The sequence below is a fragment of the Papio anubis genome, chromosome 11 (genome assembly GCF_008728515.1).
Source record: "Papio anubis isolate 15944 chromosome 11, Panubis1.0, whole genome shotgun sequence".
NCBI lineage: Eukaryota > Metazoa > Chordata > Mammalia > Primates > Cercopithecidae > Papio > Papio anubis.
In genome coordinates this window covers 122,286,193-122,292,580 of record NC_044986.1, presented here as the reverse complement: position 1 = coordinate 122,292,580, position 6,388 = coordinate 122,286,193, and positions in this window count along the sequence as shown.

Here is a 6,388-nt window from a genome sequence, read left to right as displayed (position 1 = left end):
ATGAGAGCCAGAACTAACTCCTGTGAAGCCGAGGCTTCCGGGGGGTGGGGGGCGGGGGCGGGGGAGACAAACATTATGCTTTTCCCTAATGGACAATGTGATCTGCAGAACCCACGGATGCAATGACCGCTGTGAGTGCTCAGAGCACGTGGCCTTGCAGGTGTCCATTCTCTATTTCAGGTTGTGGATTTTCAGGCTTGGGTTGCTCACACGGCCTTTTATAATGCACATATTCCAAAATTTGATAAAATCTGAAATTCAAAACCCTTTGGTCCGCAGCATTTCAGATAAGCAATATTCAGCCTGTGTGAGCCTATCAGTTTCTTCCTAGCTGGAGAGGAAAGAAAAAGTCAGTCATACTGGTGTATCAGTAAATACATACAGAGGATTTTTGAGTGAGTATCAGTCGTGGGAAGTCAGGGAGACCAAGAAAGGACGTGAACAATTCTGAAGCAACTTCAAAATGCAGGCGACTGATTTTGTTTTTTAGACAATAAATATATAAGTATTTACAATGTGCAAAGTATCTTGATGAATGCTATTAATACAAATGAAGGTACATTGACTCCTCTTCTAAGGGAAATTGCAGGTGAAGGTAACAGCATAACCTCAGATCCCAAAGAACACTGGTTTCTGGGTTCTGCTTGTTAACACTCTGGTTCTCTTGTGTGGCCACATGGCCATTGTGTAGGTCACTCTCCGGAGAGTTTTCAACAGAGGCTTCTAGATCAGTGGTTTTGTGTCCATTTTATTCACTCATGCCTCATACCTTCATTATAGACACTGAAGGTTGGAGAGAAATGAGGTTGGCTCACTGCTGTTGAAATTAAAATATCTTCCCCTCTAATCTGTTATTATTTCAGATTTATATGTGAGGGAAACCAACATGTAGAGAAGTTAGGAAATTTTCCCCAAATCACACAGCTGGTAAATTCCAAAATCAGAATTCAAGCTTCAGGGAGTTGAATCCCAAGGCCAGGGGCCTGGTTTCCACAGCTCGTCATCTCTGTCTCTGGTGTTTTCCTCCCCTCCAGCCCCTGCTGGGACACCTGGGGCACTCACGGGGCTTCTAGCTGTCTATTTACACAGTCACACACATCCTTAACTTACCTAGGTGGAATAGTGTCTACTATACTGTCTGGCAACCTGCTTTAATTCTTCTAAGAATGCAGCCTGTATATTATCTGTATCAATGAATTAATATCTATTTCTTTAATTGTAAGTTCTACATAATTGTATGAAAACATTGTATGAATGCATTCTTGGCTTACAGTGACTATCCCCATCGCTGATGGGGAAGACTGGGATTCTAAATGCTGGAAGACAGGACATATACATTTTTAAGGCTTTCTATATATTTTCCCAAATTCGCTTAAAAGGTGACATCAGTTTGCATTCACATCAACTGCATTTTGGAGTGGACACAGGGCGTTGATTTTACAAATCTGCCGGCGTTTGAGGAGTAAGAGTTTGTTCTGAGGCTTAAGCCAGTACAAGAACGCACACCACAATGATCAAGCCACACAAAGTCCTCTGGTGACTCAGGAGGTTGGAGAGAAATCGCTGCTGTTGAAATTAAAATATGTTCCTCTCTAATCTGTTATTATTTCCGATTTATATGTGAGGGAAACCAACACTTAAGAGAAGTTAGGAAATCGTCCCCAAGTCACGTAGCTGGTAAAGTCCAAAATCCGAATTGAAGCTCCCGGGAGTTGACTCCCAAGGCCAAAGGCCTGGTTTCCACAGCCCGTCGTCTCTGTCTCTGATGGTTTCCTCCCCTGCCCTCCAGCTCCACCAGGACATATGGGGTGCATCTTGAGGGGGAGCCTTGGTCACCTTCTTTTTCTTAAATAACACAAGCTCCGACCACTTGACTTTGTCCCGTTGGCCAGATTCACTTAAGCACTTAAAACACAATGACTAGATTCATTTTTAATGCACAGAACATTAGAGGCTCCTGCATGCAAACAGTCTTGGATGATCCAGAAATAGCTCAATCCATAGGATATACATATTCTTTTCATTCTTTTTTTTTTTTTTTTTTTTGGAGATGGAGTCTCGCTCTGTTGCCCTGGCTAGAGTGCAGCAAAGTTATCTCGGCTCACTGCAACCCCTGCCTCCTGGGTTCAGGCGGTTCTCCTGCCTCAGCCTCCCAAGTAGCTGGGATTATAGGCATCTGCCACCATGCCAGGATAATTTTTGTATTTTTAGTAGAGACAGGGTTTCACCCTGTTGACCAGGCTGGTCTCAAACTTCCGACCTCAAGTGATCCACCTGCCTCGGCCTCCCAAAGTGCTGAGAGTGAGCCACTGCACCCAGCCCATAGGATATTTTTTGATGTGGTTTTTGGTGTAGAATATTTTAGCATACTGGGATGTGCTCTGAGAAGTCCCTTATACATCTTTTCTATTGTTGCAATATAGTCACATGTGCAACCGGTGAATAGAAGTGTTTCTTTTGCTTTATTTTTTTGGCTATGCAAATACACAGAGCAAAAACAAAACAAAACAAAAAAAAGCTATTTGAAAAGAATCTACTACTCTGTTTTTTTTTTGTTTCTTTTTTTTTTTTTTTTTTTTTTAAGAGATGGAGTCCATTTCTGTCGCCCAGGCTGGAGTGCAGTGGCACGATCTCAACTCCCTGAAACCAACTATTCTGTGTTTTGAGTTCTTGCTGCTTCACATCAGCACAGTGCGAGATGCATGGTGAAAGGCACAGCTGTGTAAGTGACATGGCATCTGCTCCTACACACTCAGACAGTTTAAAGGGCTTAGTGTTATTCCACCTTCATCAGGATGCAGCCCAAAACTAACAGAGTGACAAGAAGGAAAACCCAACCCCTCAACAGATCACCTTGACGGGTGATCTCTAAGGTGATCCAGAAGTAGTTCAATTCATAAGATATATATTTTTTTATTCTAATTTTTTTTCAGGGCATCATCATCCAAGGTGATGCTCTAAGACATGTGGATATGGAATTAAAGCCGGGGTTATAGCAACACGTTCTAGGAATAGCACTGAATCTGTTACCTTTAATTTTTTTCTTCCACATTTCCACATTTCCTTTAAAAGAAATCCCAAGAGGTTGGATAGTATCTGTACCCGTCTCCCACTGGCATCTGGAAAAACCTAAGTTAAGGAAAGATGTTTGCTGCACTCCTGTGGTTTTTTATGTTTATGATGCTAATCCATACTAGCCACTATTGCTTTGAGGTATGGCCTGAGTGTCTACGTCCCCTCCAAAATTCTTATGTTGAAATCCTAACCTCCAAAGTGATAGTATTAGGAGGTGGGGCCTTTCGAAGGTGATGAGGACTTGAGGGTGGAGTGCTTGTGAATGGAATAAGTGCCCTTCTGAAACATTGGTCACGGGGACAGCCTCACCCCTTCCACCATATGAGGACACAGTGAGAAGGAACCATCTATGAACCAGAAATTCGGCCCTCACCACACAGAACCTGCCAGTGTCTTCATCTTGGACTCCTCAGCCTCTGGAACTGGGATAAATACATTTCTGCTGCCTATCAGCTACCTGGTTTATGATATTTTGTTATAGCAGACCAAACAAAGACACCATATGACAAGTTATCCCTTAATTTTGGTAACTTAAAGCAACAATTCTATTTTTTCTTACGATTTTGTGGGTCAGAACCATGGGAAAGACTCAAGTGCACACTTCTTAGCTGGGGTCTCTCAGGGCTGTTGTCATCTGAAGGCTGGACAGTGGCTCAGACGCAGGCTGAGCATCTGATGCAGCCTGTTGGCCGGAGCTCGGCTGGGACTGTTGACTGAAGCCCCTACAGCAGCCTCCCAGAAAGGTGGTCTCAAGGTCATTGGACTTCTTATATACTGCTAGCTTTTGCCAGAGCAAACATCTCAAGCATATCATGGGTGGGATAAGGGCTGCACAGCTTTTTCTGACCTCATATTGGAAGTCCTACAGTGTCACATCCAACACAATCTGTTGTTTGAAGCAGTCACACGTCCAGCCAGGGTCAAAGCAAAAAAAAATCATAGACCCCTATATGCCAGTGGGAGAATTATCAAATAATTTGGTACTTTTTAAGCAGTTGTGAAGAAAATTATGTTGTGCACTTTCCAAAGTAAACTACCTGTTTTTTTAAGTGATCAACTTGACATTAGTGTGTGGAGATGGGTTCTTCTGTCAGCCTACCCATCGAAATTCTGCTCACAGAGTAATGAGACATTGATATCACTTCATTGATTACAAAGAACGTGAAAACTATGTTATCTCTGTGATTCTCACTCCAACTCAGGGTTGTACAGACTATTCTGTTTCCAACGAACAGACACTGAAGCTCAAAAAGTGCAATGACCTGCCCAGTGCTCCATGATGCCTGGTCTCTCTTGTCTGCGAACCAACTTCCACTTCTACTCAGCTGAATTCCTTGCACACTTTTGACCCAAGCTTTTGTCAAACGCTTGCTGTACAGAAACTGTCTATAAGCACTGCATACCGGAACTGAAATAATCAGAGCCTGTTGTTATGAGCCATGGCAATTGTCCACTCGGGGCTGTTGGACTGGTAGGTACTGCTTCTTGATATGACACATGTGTCAGGTTGGGGGGTCAGTATTTGCTAATTACAATTCAGTTTTATGTAGGAAGCGTTTGACGGTAAACATAAATTACTTGTCTCATGGATTCGCTTTAGAGAACATTTCCGTGACAGCCCTAGAGTCACTTTTCTCCTGGGAGATGAACATCGAAGTAGAATTTACTAGCCTCACTCCTTTTTACGCATACATCCACATGTGTTTTATTCCTGAAGCCTCAGGTACTTGTCCAGTTTTTGACTTGAGTTTCTGGGTTTTTTTTTTTTAAGCTTTCTTTTTTAAATAAAAAATATTTTATTTTCTTGTGGTAACATACACCTGACACAAAATGTACAATCTTATCGTTTTTAAGTGTACAGTTAAGGGGTATTTAATACATTCACAGTGTTGTGTAACCACCACCACCCTCCATCTGCTGAACTCTTTTCACCTTGAAAAATTGAAATTCCATATCATTAAACAGTAATGCCCCGTTTCCTTTCCCCTGGCAACCACCATCCTGCTTTCTGTCTCTATGATTTGACTATTCTAGGTACCTCATATAAGCAGAATCATACAGCGTTTGTCTTTTTGTGATGGGTTTATTTTACTTACTGGAATGTCCCCAAGGTTCATCCATGTTGTTGCATATGTCAGAATTTCCTTTCTTTTTTCATGGCTAAATAATATTCCACTGTGTATATGTACCACATGTTGTTTATCCATTCATCTCTTGAAGGGCATTTGGCTTGCTTCTACCTCTCTGCTCTTGTGAATAATTCTGCTGTAGACTTATGTGCACCAATATATCTTCGAGACCCTACTTTCGATTTTTTTGGATATATACCCAGAAGTGGAATTGCTGCATCATGTGATAAATCTATTTTTAATTTTTTGAGGAACCTCCGTGCTGTTTTCTACATTGGCTCTACTGTGTTACATTTCCAGCAACAGTGCACAGAGATCCAGTTTCACCCCATCCCCTCTATAGACTTGAGTTTTAAGGAAAGATTGAAACATAAGGCAGCTGTTGCCTGCTCCTTGTCTTTCCTGACATCATCTTTGTTGTTGTTGGTTTTTTGTTTTGTTTTTTGAGATGGAGTCTTGCTCTGTCACCCAGGCTGGAGTGCAGTGGCACGATCTCTGGTCTCTGCAACCTCTGACTCCCAGGTTCAAACGATTCTCCTATGTATTTATGGGTTACGTGAGAAAATTTGATACAGGCATGTGATGAGGACTAATCACATCAGGGGAAATGGGGTGGGTGGACTTTTGACACATAGAAAGTGTTCATTCAGGATGGCCGTGGTGGCTCACGCCTGTAATCCTAGCACTTTGGGAGGCCAAGGCAGGTGGATTGCCTAAGCTCAGGAGTTCTCGACCTATCTGGCCAACATAGTGAAACCCCATCTCTACTAAAATACAAAAAATTAGCCGGGCGTGGCAGCATGTACCTGTAATCCCAGCTACTTGAGAGGTTGAGGCAGGAGAATTGCTTGAACCTGGGAGATAGAGGTTGCAGTGAGCTGAGATCACACCACTGCACTCCAGATTGGGCGACAGAGCAAGACTCTGTCTCAAAAAAAAAGTGTTCATTCATTTCTTTTCTTTTTCTTTTTTTTTTTGTATTAAGCACAGTCCCACTCCCACTCTAAGGTTTCTGATCATTAGATCCTCAAGCTGTCCGGCCGCTGTGACATCGTTTCTCACTCTGAAGACCTCCATTCTCCCACAGGACAAGGAGGAGAACGTGTGATTCCACTGTAATCCATGAGGACCTTGATGCTGAAAAATACACTCAGGGATTCCACTGTTTGCCATCCCCATATGCC